This window comes from Kryptolebias marmoratus, linkage group LG20 (genome assembly GCF_001649575.2).
Source record: "Kryptolebias marmoratus isolate JLee-2015 linkage group LG20, ASM164957v2, whole genome shotgun sequence".
In the NCBI taxonomy this organism is placed as follows: Eukaryota; Metazoa; Chordata; class Actinopteri; order Cyprinodontiformes; family Rivulidae; genus Kryptolebias; species Kryptolebias marmoratus.
The window spans coordinates 19,961,590-19,977,151 of record NC_051449.1 but is presented as its reverse complement, the minus strand read 5'-3'; the positions used below and the strand labels follow the sequence as shown (position 1 = coordinate 19,977,151).

General features: G+C 39.4%; 1 protein-coding gene across 1 annotated transcript in view; it reads left to right on the top strand.

Moving 5' to 3' along the window:
• The first annotated feature begins 135 nt into the window (after positions 1–135).
• The window catches only part of LOC108238290 (cAMP-specific 3',5'-cyclic phosphodiesterase 4B-like), an 81,673-nt gene continuing 66,246 nt past the window's right edge, over positions 136–15,562 (top strand). Inside the window, exon 1 of the mRNA XM_017420259.3 lies at positions 136–266. The gene's annotated coding sequence lies outside the window, so the exon portion shown is untranslated. The remainder of the gene's footprint in view (positions 267–15,562) is intronic.

Here is a 15,562-nt window from a genome sequence, read left to right as displayed (position 1 = left end):
GGGGGGGGGGGGGGGGGGGGGGGTGCTCTCCCCACCCTCCACAGACGAGCCAGCGGTGAACTGGGTGGAGGGACTTGACGTCGGCGGAGTCCAAGCCAATCGATGCGCGCGCGGAGTCGTGAAGGGGAACGAGCGCGAACGGCACAAACGGCAGCCTGATAAAAGGGAGGGCGCGTGCCTCCTCTGCGCGGCGTCGGTAAGAGGAGCTGACGGACGGAGGACCGCGGCGGCTCCAGGCTCGTCACACACCGGACTGCCAAGCGCCGGTAGGAGGACGTTTCAAGCCCTTCTCAGCTAAATGTTTACATTTATTAATGTGTCACCCTGTCGACGGCAGCTTGGGTCGACTTGAACCTGGTTACAGCGTGTTTGCTTCCAGGACTTCAGCCTTCGCACTGGTGAAGTTCGGATGCAGTCTGTATTAGAATGAGTAACAGTGGGATTATGTGTTCAGTTGTTTGCCAGAATCACGTATCACGGTGTTCAAGCGATACTTGAGTCGCTCGGAAGCTATTTCAGGGGGAAACACGAGCTGCAGGAAGAAAGCAGGCTTTTCACCGAAAGCTCTTCAGTTTCAGCTTATCACGCAGGTTTCTTTTGTTCCCGGTCTTGCCGTGCTCCTTATCTCTGGGCATTTGGCTTCCTTTTGACAATTCTGCCTCTGAAGGACTTTCTCAAAACAAATGATAACCCCCCCCCCCCGAACTGTGCAGAACTGTTGATGGGATCCAAATAAGGCAAACAAACACAATCCCACTTTACAGCTTATTACAGCGGAAGAGATTTAATTACAGATAGCTCTGAAAGGAGTTTGGAATGCCTGCTTGTTTTCAGATACTGGATATGTAGGAGAGAGGAAAAGGAATATTTGGATAGATGATGCGATGGAAAGTTCTGTTAAAGCCCATGGCTATGCTGGCACAATAAAGGGGGGCTGGCTGCTCCGCTCTTTAAACTAAGTGTTGTTTGCCATTAGACACTCACTCACTCACTTCAGGAAGAAGGGTCCAGTCAAATGAGTTTCACTTAAGCTGATAAACAGCTTAAAGTGGGAACATTATTTACCTGCGGTGGTCAGATCAAGACAAAAGATGTGCTGGGATGGGATATGTCTCACTTTCACTGGGGCAGTTTAGGACTCTTTGTAATTGGAGCGGCTGGAAGATGGCTGTGGCATGTTTTCTAATTACCATTTAAGTGTTTGCTTAAAACTCTGAATTTGATACCTTTAAGTGTAAGGTTAGGTGGAGGGTTGTCCGGAGAAACTCTGTGTTTGACTGTTGCAACACAATGTCAAAGGTGTTGGTTAGTTTGTGCTCTTACCACCCAGCTCGTACTCAGGTGCTCATCATTGCGTACTCATGTATTTCTGTCCTTGCCCGGGGTTAGGTAAGGGTTAGAGCTACAGGTCAGAGGTCAAGCCAGGATCTTAGAGCTGCGACTGATGGGGACTAGTTGGCGATTCGAAACGGAGAGAAGAGAAGTAGCAAGGCCACCTGATTTTTATGACCTCATCAAACGCAACATATTTTGATACCATTAGATAGATTTTTTAAAATCGGTCTACTGGTTACCAATTTATTGTCAAAAACTGATAATCAGAATAGGTCTAAATGAATACGGCTCTTAAGCAGGCAGCAATAGAAAGTCCTGAGTTTCACTCTGGGCTGAAGCTGAGGAATCGCTCTGATTGGCTGTAAATTTTCAGATTATTTCTTTGTGGATAACACATGAGCCAAGCAGTCGAAAGTGTCAGCTCCCGCTCAGCTCTTTGCCAACATGCATCAAATTAAATAATGCATTTTTTTGGTAAAATTGTTGCTAAATTCTGAGTGTTTTTGACCAAGCAAAGGGCGAGCCGCACAGCTAATTTCTGAATATCATAGCCTATTTCTGTGTGCACGCCTTGCAAAACTGTGTTCTAGACCAGGCACACTAGCTCCTCGCCCATCTCCGGCCATGTCATTCCATGGCAGTCGCTGCTGTTTAAGATTTAATCTGCTGGAGTTCACTTTTGAAATAAAGATAAGCAGATTTGGACCATGTTTCTATGTAGATATTATTCATCGCCGGCGTAATTAGACCTGAATATTTGGAGCTGTAGCCTTGGATGTTTTCTGCAATAGAACCGCTCTAGAGTCAGGAAGCCTAAACTGAGAGGAGTTCGAGCTCCCTGTGCTGAGAGAAAATTTGAGCCCCAGATTTTGCTCGATATGTTTGAAATGAAAGCAACGAGACTACCAGCCTCTGGGACTCAACGTGACGTCTCAGCGAACGTTTCGAGACATTTTGGAGACTCCCTCGTCAGTGCCGTCCATAAACTAGTTGCCGGCTGGCGCAGCCCAGTGAGGTTGAGATTAGGGGTTAGGAGACAGGACTGTGGGTTTGGCAGACATCAGCCTCCCCTCAAACTACAGAAGGTAATAACTATAATATTTCAGTGGATTAAATCCTCAGAGTTGAAGCGGCTGCCAAAGTGGGTATAAGGCGGGGGGCCAAGAGACCCATAGCTGCTTTTTTTTTGTGCCCAAGAAAACATAGGAGCATAATGACCAAAACTGCAAATGTACAAAAACAGTGAAAGAATAAGTTACCTCATAGCCCTGTGTCAACCACAGATATCTGATACAGAGAGTACACGTGTGTAACGTTCCGTCTCCAACTTTATTATCCCCTGTGAATTACTTTGTGACGTGCAGGTTCCTGCAAAAGTTCTTAGTGAACCATTAAACTCTGTTGCACGACACAGTTATTCTGGCAGCTAGCTGCTGCTGAAAAATGGCCACAGAAGTCTATGTAAACAACTGTGTTGCAAAGTTTTCTGTTTCTCCAAACTGAATTAGTTTAAAGTGCTATCTACAACAGGTAAGATGTTGATTGCTTATAACAGAGCTATCCCTTTATTTAATGACTGGACTATCCATCCATCCATCCATTCTCTTCCGCTTATCCAGGGTCGGGTCGCGGGAGTAGCAGCCTAAGCAGACTGGACTATAAATCCAAAAAAAGGTTAAGAACAGAATTGAGAACTGAGAAAGCACCTCAGATGAGAAGTGAAAACGTCTTCAGCTACAAAATAGAAGTCCAGTTGTTTCTGTTTATAACCTTTCTTTGGATTTACCGTGTCCTGGATGACTGAGAAGCTACGTCAGCTGATTGGAATATATATTTATTATATTTTGATCTGCGTCCGACCTGAAGCCAACTTGTTGACATCCAGTTTAAATGTTTACTGTTTTGTTCCCCCCATACTTGTTTTATGGCCCTGAAATTCAGCGGTATTTCCCTTTAAGCCTGGTCCGGCTCATTCATGTGTTCTGTGCCTGCTCAGAGGCTATGATCTCAACTGACCACTGTGCTTTTATTCTCCGGCTGCGCTGAAACAACACGGCACATCCAGCCGCTTTGTTTTCCTGATGACTCAGGCCGCTCGCTGGTGTTAGTGCTGATGTGGTGACTATACCAGCCTTCTCTGCCGCTGACTGGTGATGGTTCGAGCTTCCAGATGATGAGAACATGCCCCGTCCGTGCGAGGCGTTTTGTGTTTCAGACGGGCTGTTCGTCACGCATCGTGCCCCGCTGAAAATTCAGCTAACTGTGGAGACAGAAAGCATTTTCTTTGTGCTGCTTCCTGTGTGCAAACTCTGAAAGCTGAAATGAGACTAATGCAATTGTACTGAATTCCTCTGTAAGGAGAGAAAATCTATCAGTCTTTATTCTCTGCTTTTTGCCTCAGTTGTGGCAAATAAATGATTTTGTCAGTCAGCATAGACTATTTATTAAAATCACTTGTTTGCAGTTTTGTTTTGTGTCGTTGTTTAAAAAAAAAAAACCTGACCCATCATGGTTTGTGTATAAAAAGAACCTTGTCTCTGTTCATTATTCAGAGAGAAAGTTGAATTCTTGTAAAAGAATGTCATATACCTTTTGATTATATTTATCAGAATCAGTCTGGCGTCTACCTGGAGTTTTAATGAAAAGACGGTTCGGGTTGAGCAGCTTGGAGACAAAGAGGCCAGGCTGAGATAGTTTGGACACATGCAGAGGAGGGACAGTGAACATACTGGACAAAGGATGTTTTTGACGGAGCTGTCAGGGAGGAGGGACAGAGAATAGCCTCGGAGGACATTCACGGATGCAGTGAAGGAGGAGGATGCTGGGAGATGGAGGCAGATGATCTGCTCAGAGAAATTGCTGCTGCTACTTTTCTAACTGACTCAAAGAGAAGAGCGGAGTCAATTTGAAGTGTTTGTGGATGGGATGTGGCTGAAATCAGTTCCTAATGGAAGCCTTGTTGATACCAAAGTAGATAATTTTCCTGTTCTAAATAGATTTTAGAGAAAAGAAGCTTTAGTGCTTGCATCCTCCTTCTGTTCTGACTGGTAACAACAGTTTAGCACAAAGAGGGTTTACTGTGTTTGGTTGGTTTCCCCAGATCTCCTTCATCTGTCTGTTCTCCTGGGCCGCAGATATATAATGATTAGAAACTCGCCACGGCTTGTCCCAATCACTCTGGCCTGGCACTGTTCCCTGATCCACGATCTCTTCTGTCCCCTGCAGCTGAGCCTGAACCACACCCCACCGCCGCCGTGCTGTTTTTATACGCCCGTTCTGAGACGGGACGTATTATGTTACGGTGCCGGCCGTTTGTCTGCAGACAAGGAATTGTTCGCTGTAACAGAGGAATGTCAAACTGCGCAGCTGGACACCTCATGTGGCAAGGGTGATCCCTATTGATTTCAAGGTCACAGGGTCAAAGGTCACAGGTGAACCCTTTGTGAAAATCTTATCTGTGCTCTAACTCTGCAACAGTGTAACACGGGAATGTCAAGCGGCACAGCTGGACACCTCAAGAATGATCCCTATTGATTTCAAGGTCACAGGGTCAAAGGTCAAGGTCACAGTTGACTCCTTTTTGAAAATCTGGTCCAACTTTAGACACATGTATTCAGGATTGCTGTGTGAGGGAATTCATGCTGTAGATTTTGATTTCTATGACAGTTTTCTGATGGGCGTATCATGCACCACTGGAGGTACACTTTTGTTAAAGAGCTATTAATTGAAAATTAACACCACAGTATAACTCTTTTTAATCAGTAAATATTAGAGTAAAAAATAGGGTATTTGTACTCATGGCTTTTTTTATCCAGAAATGGTTGAAAACATTGATTACATTTTTATTTTAACCAGATAGTAGTTGCCAGCTTAAGGATTTACAGTGCCTATAATAAGTATTCGCCCCTTGGATGTTTTACGCTTTTATTGTTGTCACAAATTAGTCATACCTTGGCCTTTTGGACAAAAATAACCAAAACTTCAGTGAAAAATCAGTTAAAACTGATTTCTACAAAGTAATGCCAGTTAAAAAATTGTTATGTAAAATAAGTGATGGCTTAAATATTCACCCCCTTTTACATGAGTTTTGGTGTGGCCTGGTGCACTACCAGGAGTAATAATATAATATTTTTGCCAGAATAACCATGGAATTCAAAACTGACAGTGGTCCTTAAAAAAGATTTTCGATTAGAGCTGTTTTAAGTCTGCACACTCAGCTTTGTTCTTGGATGCTAACTAGCTGTTAGCTTGTCAGCCCGATCAAATTAAACCCTGTTTCTGAGGACCTTTAAAGAGCTATCTGCAACAGGTAAGATATTTATTCGTCATAACATTTTCACAGAAGCCAAAATATTCTTTTAATAAACATGTGGGCAATAATTTATTTATTTACTGTAAAAGGGCACTCATAAATTATTGGTTCTCTGCAGCTACAAACAAACAGGGACTCCCTAACTGTCATACAGCATCCATCCATCATCCATCATCTATCAGTCCATCCGATGCTGTTTAGCAGACATTTGTACATGACAGTTTTGGTAAATCTCTGTCATCAATCAGTATAGTTTGCAGGACAACAAAGCTTGAAATTAGCCTGCCTCTACAAGTTTTGTTTCAAATTGATTTAGTCATCATTCTCATGACAGGACTAACATGACAAGCACATGTTGTGACAGTAGAACAATCCTGGAACATGTGATTCATGTTTGGACTGTCTGGCCTGTCCATTCTCTCTCTGCGCTGCACAGCAGAGGCTTTCCTGTATGTGGCCTCGACAGTGATGTCTTCTTTCAGCTGCTACAGATCCATGTGTTGTTCCTCTTCCTCCTCAGCAAACTCCTCTCAGTCTTCTTCAGTCTGAGAGGCTCATTTCTGCTGAGATTTACTTTTACGCAGTTTGCAAAAAAAACAACAGTACCGCCAACGATACATAATATGCTCATCGGTAGGCACTGCCTGGGGAACAAACGGTTGGACATTTCTGTTACTCGGATGTGAAGCTGGATCATTGACAAGGTTTCCACAAAGGGGTCACCTTTGACCTGTGACCCTGTGACCTTGAAATCAATGGGGACCATCCTCAACCTATGAGGTGTCCAGCTTTGCGCCTTGAGTTTTCCACGTTACGCAGTTGCAGGCAAGGTCTTCACAAAGGGGTCACCTGTGATCTTGACCTATGACCCCTCTAAATCGATAACCCTTTAACCTAGAAATGTCAAACTGCACAGTTGGAGACCTCATGGGTCAAGGATATCTGCAATCATCAGTCAAGCTGCTGCTGTCTGGTACAAAAAGATCATTTGTTCCTTCTGACCATCTTAAACAGTTGCCTCACATGGCAACACAGCGATTGCCCTGTTTTTAATGTACCATGTGTTTTGAAGTGTTTTACTCTTTTATGACTGTTTTAGCAATGCTTTAAGTTTCTATTTATTACAGTTTTAATTAGTTTTATGTGGATTTTTGAGCCAAGTCTCAAAGACAAGTCTCCATTACTTGAAATGTCATGGACAATAAAATTAATTGAACTGAACTGAATGTTCAGGATTGTTGTGTGAGGGAATTCATGCTTTTGGTTTTGATTACTCTGATAGGTGTATTATGTATCGTTAGCATTTTAGAGTGTAAGAAGTCTGCAAGCAGGTTTGTCTCTACGAATATCCACTTCAAAAATAGCAGAAAAGTTTAAAAAGTGTAGTTACGTTTGTGTTTACTGAGTATATTGTCTGTAGACTTTTTTTTTGTCTCAATCACTGACAAAGGATCCTGTCAGTAAATCAATGTATGTCACTGACTCTCAGCATGTTGAATTAAAACTTATTGAATCACATTGTGTCATTATTATTGGCTAAATTGTATTATATCAGTTTTTGCAGCATTTCCTTTTTCACAGTAAAGTCTTGTGAAAAACAGCTCTAAATGTAATATGATAAAATCTCAAAAGTCAGTATTAGAGATTACTCTTCTGTCAACCAACAAGTCAGATGCTTACATATTTTTTTTTCTAGTGTACCCTGCGAAGTGGCTATCAGTAAATATGGCTCTGATAGCATCAGTACGCTCAAACGTGTGTCTGTGTGTCTGTTTTATACAAGTTCACCTCAGTCAGAATAAGGACAGCTGCATGAACAACTGTTTTGTATGAATGCCCACACAAACAGTGTGGGAAGGATGGATAAGATTAGAAAGAGTAGATTTACTGCAGTTTTCTGACAAGTATTCTCCTACATGCAGTTCTTAGCCACGAATAAACTATATTCAAACAAAAAAAAACCCCAAAGAAAACAACTGTTCCTGGCAAATATCATTATAAATGCTTGCCTTGTGAGTTTTATTTAGATTTTTGTGTTTAAAATAGCAGCTGATGCATTAGGTTCAGTGCCACTAAACTGACTAGAATAAATATTTTGTTTTATTGTATTATATTAATTTAGAGGTTTTTTTGTTTTATACAACAACAATTATAACTACTGTCAATATGGCCATTTCTATAGATATCTGAGGAATATTGGAATTTACTGTATATGTCAGAGAAAAAACTGTTAATATAATTTTTAATCAATTTAGTTTTTAATTAGTGCATGAAGCATAAACCACTCAAGATGGTTTCATTAAAATTCTTTACATTTTCATCTGTTTTTCAGGTTTATTTCCATAGAATTCTTTGAGCATGAATTGGATTGCAAATTTCCAGGAAAGCTGGAAACACAGAATTGAAAATGCTGAAGGCTGGCCTTTTAACAACAATATTTTAGTATAATCTTGACTATAACAACCAGATTTCATGCAAGTACACTGTGGTATTTCTTTTCTATGCTCTTTCTCAATCACATGAGGAATTTAAGGCTGCTTTATGCTAAAATTTTAACCTTCTTGATCTAAACTTTGAATACTTCTTTTTGAGCTAAACTTTAATCCCTCCAAATGCTTTATTTTTTCAGATTGTAATTAGAAAATATGAGATTCTTGATGCATTTCTGAAGATTTAAAGCAATACTTTGTATCCATTGACTTAATCCAGACTCCGAATAATCAAAGTAACCCTTTAGTTCTAGTTAGGCTCAGAGGAGCCAGGCAGCGTTTCGGTGAAAATCCTGAAACATGCAACATATAAGAGACATATATCATCACTGAATATGAGGTGACTGAAATAGGAGTGGTCACATTCAGATGATATGTTTGTGGGCAGAAATACATTCAAACAGGACCTGTTGATGTCATCAGCTGATGTGTCTTGTGATCATTTTTTACTTACTTCCCCATTTACCACTGAAACTGCTGAGGATTTGGAGGTGTTGAAATAACATGTAGATTATTTTCCACAGAAGAGAACAAGGCTGGGTAAGTTGGGTCAATTTGATTTCATAGTATCTTCTCTGTTTCGTTATTTAATAGCAACTGGGTTCAGTAATTGAAGTCAGTTCACTGTTGCAGCAACAGAGACCTGGGCTTTTAAAAGGTCTTTCTGTTGGACTTGGAGTAGTTAATTGTAATACTGAAGCAGTTCCACACGCTGTTTCTTTAGCTTCCTCTGTTTTGGCACTACAGAAGGTATCTTTGTGTGGGTGTCAAGCCACATTAAATGTATGACAATCATTGACTCACTCTACACAGATCTTCATTGTCCATTGGTGCTGTGTGGCATAAATTGACTGATGAGACGAACAGATTTTTGGCCTGCTGTCGACCTCTTATGTAAAAAGAAGTTTGCTTGTTGCAAACGTTGTTTTTATGTTAGTGTTGTGAGAATCACATTTTTCATAAATGTATGATTTGGGTAATAGTACCTTCTAACCCTCGCCTACTGATGTACACATTTGTCACTGTGTCCATATGCACAGTAGCACAAGTTTATTTATTATTTACAGCCACAGACATTGGGTGCGCTTGATGAAACGGAAATTAGATAAGCTGTTGCCACAGTGAAAAAGTAGCTAGAAACTAAAGAATCCATGACAAAACTGTGTTCCAACCTCTTTAGGCCCTCTTGACACTGGAAGAAGTGTCCACAAAACACATGACCTATTAGAATGTGGATTATCATGACAAATTTAAAAAAACCTCCTTTAGCATGAAGCCAATCGTGACACTGTCACATTCTTACGACTTGTCAAACTAATTTTTGTGCCCTGACAGAACTCTCTCAGGCTAGGTCAGGATGCAGCTTTGAGCTAGAGGATTGCTAGCTTGATGCTTCCTCCACATGTATCAAGTCTGAGCTAAGGTGTTTCCATGACCTTGTAACATTCCCAGCTGTAGCCTATAGGCATGGGACCAGTGTGGTCAGTCCTGCTTCAAACCTGAGTGCGGGACGTCAGGAATACGCAGTCACCTCTGCCACTATTCTCCTTCTAATGTCAGGACCGGTCACCGCAACCTCACTAATGTTTAGTGCATGCTCAAAACCCTCTTTGACCTATCATCTATCATGCTCTACGACATGCAGTACACCCTTGAAGACCTTGCCTGCAAAGCCCAGCCACACCCATGTTCTGGCTGATTTTTTATTTTTAATATCATCATTAGGTCACCATCCACTGTGAAAGGCAACCTTATGAACAGGGGTACTTTTATGTTACTTCATGTTAGTGCTGTTCAAATCCTACACCCACTTCATACTCAGCAGTTGTTATTTTGTGCACACTTATCATATGCAAATATTCCCACATGTATATGACCCTGCATGCACTGCACACATCCTCGTGACCCTGAGGGTTCATTTCCATGGCACAGCGATAAACCAGACATTTTCAAAAGTGTACTTCAGACACTAAATCATTGACACAAGGGCACACGTAATGGCTCAGTCGTGTTGTGTAAAACTTGCAAGTGCTAGTCGCAGACTCTTGACAGTGCAGGTATATTAAAGCGGATACTGCTTGTATAAAAGCAGTACAAGGAAAGCACACTCTGTCCTGCTTGTGTTTGAAGTCTGGACATTCAGGGCTTGTCAGAAAACATCCTGAGCTACAACCTGAAAAGACCAGGCTTAACCATGCCAATGATAATATTATTAATAACTAGAAGCACTCAGAGAGCATAAAACATCTGTCAAAGCCATAGTGTGATTAAAAACTAGTGCGATTTGGATCACCACCAAAATTTAATCCATTTATCTTCTTTTTGTGAGAACCCCAACATTTACTGAAAATTTCCTCTAAATTTATTCATTTGTTTTTATGTGATCTTACTAACAGACAGACAAGCAAACCACTGGAAAACACAACTTCCTTGGCAGACGAAACAAAAGGGTCATATGTAGGAGCAGAGACAAGTTTTTAACAAAGGGGTTACCTGGGGCCTTGACCTTTGACCCCATGAACCTTAAAATCAACAGACATCATCTTTGACCCATAAGGTGTCCATCGTTAAAGACTTTCATACTCGTTGCTGTAAATTGGTGAAGTCATTAGTTTTTAAAATAAACAAAATAAAACGTTTTCACAGAATCAGAGAGCTCAAGTACCTTCTTCCATCTGTCTAATGGTCCAAAACCTAAAATATACAATTTATAATCAAATTCTCACATTTTATAAGCACTGCCTTGTAAATGTTTGACCTTTCTAAGTGAGATAATAAATCTCTTGTCCCCCTTACTTTACTTATAAGACCATTAAATCTTTAAACAACTTGTGTTTAATAGAAGATGTAGTAATCAAAGAGTCAAGTCTGTCTAAACATACAAGTTGTGCAAAGCTGGTTTGTTTTGTTTCCATCGTGCTAACTTATCACAATGAACTCTTCAAAACACAAACTCTATAATCACCCTTTCCGGTGGCGCTTCATGACTATCTCTTTTTTAATCACTTCATCACAACAGCTCATATATAGAGGCACAGACTGGCTGCAAAGATGAGAGGCCACTTCAAATTAAGCCTGGGGGAATGGGGAAACTGTTGCACACCGAGGTTGGAGTGCTCTCTTGGGTCTTATCAGCTTAAGGGCTCTTTTCTTTTATTTGATGTATAAGAGGCAACCCTTTTCACTGTGACTTCTGGTTTGATAGTCTTGTCACACGTTTTTGAAAACAATGTAACAAACATGTTGTTTTTAGAGAGTTACTAGAAGAGCGTTCCATCAAGCTGCCAGTATCTCATCATCAACATATTTCCCAATAGACAGTGGTGGTTTCCTGCTGAAAAGAAGATAAAACAAACTGTATGCAAAACTTTCCTTTTAGCTCCTAAAGTTTGTCATGGCTGCTCTGGAGAGCAGGGGGTGTCCGCTGCACAGTTTTCTCCTCTGTATGCCATGCATGCATTGTACATTGCCATGCAACTTTTACTTCTCACAGTGTTAACCTGCTTAAGAAGTTCTTATCTGCTTTCTTCTATCAACAAACAGTGAAGTATCTCTAAAGATAAACATCCTGAGCTAACAGACTGCTCGCTCTGCAGCAGATAGGCTGTCTCACTGGCAGCAGGTTCGTGTGACAAACTCACTTTACAATCTAAACTTTTAATAAATCTGGTAAATACATGTATGGGGCTATGATATACACTTTATTTCATTCACCAATTATCCAACAACTATTTAGCTGTTTGCTCTAAACAATTAGTCAAAATATAATTGTTAAAATATCAGATTATGGAGTTTGGATCTTTGAATTGGTTGCTTCTGTGATCCATGAACGACATCAGTGTTGGAGGCCAATATTGGACACAATCGATCAAATGCACTTGTTGTGTTTCTGCCTCTGGTTGTGCTTTGACTCAGTCTGATGTGGGTTTAATGCTGCCTTTTGAATGGGAGTTTTATTATTTCACATTCATTGTCAGTAGGCAGAGTGTGCAGAAGCCTGGGCTGCATGCAGTCGTCCACCGAGGGACCTGGAGTACTCTACCAGACAGGATCATTTGACAATATTTATGTCACAAAGGCTTAGCAGTTGAGTGGACTCTTGAGTGGGTGTTGAACCATAAATTAAGCTTTAGACATCCAGGCTTTGGTTGAATTGTGTGTTTCGTTGTTTGGAAATGTATTTTTCATGTCTCACTTGTCAAGTTGATGGTGATACAACTGTAGAAAACCTGAAACAAATAATTTCACAGTGTTTTTGCGACTTGAACTCTCAGTAAGTGGTCTTTTTAAGCATGAGAAATCCCCTAGCTGTGCGTAATAAAATGTGACTCAGAATCAGATACAGTAACCTTCTGGACTCCCTTTTTAAATGTGTGCTGTAGTATATTTAGTATAAACTGGAGATTAAATACCTCTCTGCTTAAAGACAAAGAATTTATACAATACTTTAAAAATGAATGGACATCGTACTTAGAGTTTAATGATATACCAGGAACATCAGCATCTACACTTTGGGAGGCTGGGAAAACAGTTATGAGAGGCAAAATAATATCCTACTCAACAAACAATAAGAAAAAAGAAAATAAATATATTGAAGAATTAGAGAAATCTATCAAATTATTAGGAAGTTTACAAGGAGAGGAGGCACAGGAAAAATTATGCAAGATAAAATTAGAACTAAAGGAATATATTGACAAAAAAAATCAATTCCTGGTACAAAGACTTAGATTAGAAAACTTTGAACACAGTAATAAATCAGGGAGCTTCTTAGCTAATCAACTCAAATTAAATAAAGAAAAATCCTCTATATATGGGATTAAAGACACAGATGGAAACATAACTTATGATGAAGGGAAAGTAAACTGTGTTTTTAGAGATTTCTATAAAACCCTATACACTCCACAAATATGTCCAACAGATGAAGATATTAATCTATTCTTGGAGAGAATAATTCTTCCAAAACTAAATAGTAGTCAATCATCAGAACTAGACTCACCACTAACATTGGATGAGCTCCGTGAAGCCATTAAAAACATGCCTAATAATAAATCCCCAGGCCCAGATGGATTTCCAGCAGAATTCTATAAAGAATTCTGGATTATTTTAGAACCAGTATTTTACAGAATGCTATGTGAGTCAAAAGAAAAGGGCAGACTTCCAACACATATGAATTTAGCAAACATTAGTCTATTATTAAAACCAGGCAAAGACCCACTATTACCTTCCAGCTATCGCCCCATCTCTTTAATTAATGTAGACGTAAAAATAATTAGTAAAGTCCTCTCTAAAAGATTAGAGAAGATAATTCCTCTCATTATTCATCCTGACCAAACTGGATTTATAAAAGGAAGACACTCGACCACAAACACACGCAGATTATTTAATTTAATAGAATATTCATATAGTAAAAATATTGAAACAGCTGTATTATCATTGGACGCAGAAAAAGCATTTGATAGGGTAAACTGGAATTTCTTATTTGCTACCTTGGGTAAATTTGGCTTTGGGAACCATTTCATTAATTGGTTAAAAATATTATATAACTTACCAAGAGCGTGTGTCAGGACAAATAATCAAATATCTCAGAGCTTCTGTTTACAGAGGGGGACTAGGCAGGGATGTCCACTCTCACCTGCACTGTTTGCTATTTTTATAGAACCACTAGCAGCAGCAATGAGACAAACCGCGGATATTAAAGGAATACCGTGTAAAAATATAGAACATAAAATTAGTCTTTATGCTGACGATATTTTACTTTTTCTTCAGAACTCAGAAAATTCAATATCCAATGTTATCGAATTAATAAACGCGTTTTCAAAAGTTTCGGATTATTCTATAAATTGGCCAAAATCTACGGTTCTTCCAATAAACTGTGTGGTTAACATTCCTCTCATTGAACGACTACATTCAGGTAACATTACATATTTGGGCATCAATATTTCTCCTAGATTGGAAGACTTAATTAAAATGAATCATATTCCACTTTTAAAGAAGATTGAAGATGATCTCACTAGATGGAAATCGCTGCCCATATCACTAATGGGCAGAGTTGCCTCAGTAAAAATGATGATCCTACCAAGAATAAATTATTTATTTTCAATGATCCCAAATAAACCTTCAACTAAATGGTTTAAGTCATTGGACTCCTTCATATCCAAATTCCTTTGGAAAAGCAAAACTCCACGTATAAGTTTAAATGCATTACAGAAATCTAAAGATACCGGAGGATTAGAACTTCCCAACTTCTATCACTACTATTTAGCCAATAGGCTACAATATATTTCCAAATGGATTAGTCCGAATACATTAGATGAAACTTGGTTAGACATAGAACAAACTTTATGCAATAATATTAGGTTATCATATCTACCGTTTATTAGCACAAATATAAAAAAACACGCTTGCTTTAAAAGCATCACCATTAGTTCATCTCTGACAGCATGGTGGGAATATCAAAAAATGACAAAATCTTCATTAATCCCCTGTAGACATACACCCATCTGGAACAATCCTGACATCCTACAAGAAAATATCATGATAAACTTCACTGGTTGGAGAGCAAAGGGAATCGAACGCCTGGAACACTTATATGAAAATGTAGACTTTATTCCATTTAATAAATTAAAAATAAAATTTAACATGGAAGATAAATACTTCTTAGAATATCAACAAATTAAGTCTATCATAAAAAAGAAATTTAAGCTTAATAAAACTCTGATAGAAACACCAGTTTGTGTGTTAGAGTTCCTTAATCTCAAATCCCCCAAATTAGTATCTAAAATATACAAGAAATTGTCTAGAATTAACGACTCCATAATGCTACCTACAAAAAAATGGGAGTCAGATTTATCAATCAATTTTGACCAAAACACCTGGTCTCAAATATGTTTAAAGACATTTAAATTAACTAGAATCTCCAATTTACAATTAATTCAGTATAAAGTTCTCTATAGGGTACACTATACGGGTCAACGAATGTTTAAGATGGGATTTACATCATCTAACAAATGCTCACAGTGCGTTGACAATATTCCTGATGATTATATCCATGCATTTTGGTTCTGTCCACCCGTTCAGAGATTCTGGGTCCAGGTCTGTGAAGACTTGTCTAAATGTTTGAAATGCAATATTCCTCTTTCTCCGTCTGTTTGCTTACTGGCTTCCTTTGAAGACATCTCCCTGGAGAAAAATACATGTCGCATGATTTTCACTGCCTTATGCATCGCAAAAAAAACCATACTTCTAAATTGGAAAAATAAAAATAATCTTAGCATTAATCAGTATAAAAATCTTCTGTTAGATCATATTAGTCTTGAAACAGCATCTGCCGACACATTGGATCAATCTCTTTGGGCTCCCTTAATCGGCTCCGTCACATAGTGAAGGTGGGTGGTTTGGGGGCTGGCCTTGTGGGCCCTTGGGGTGG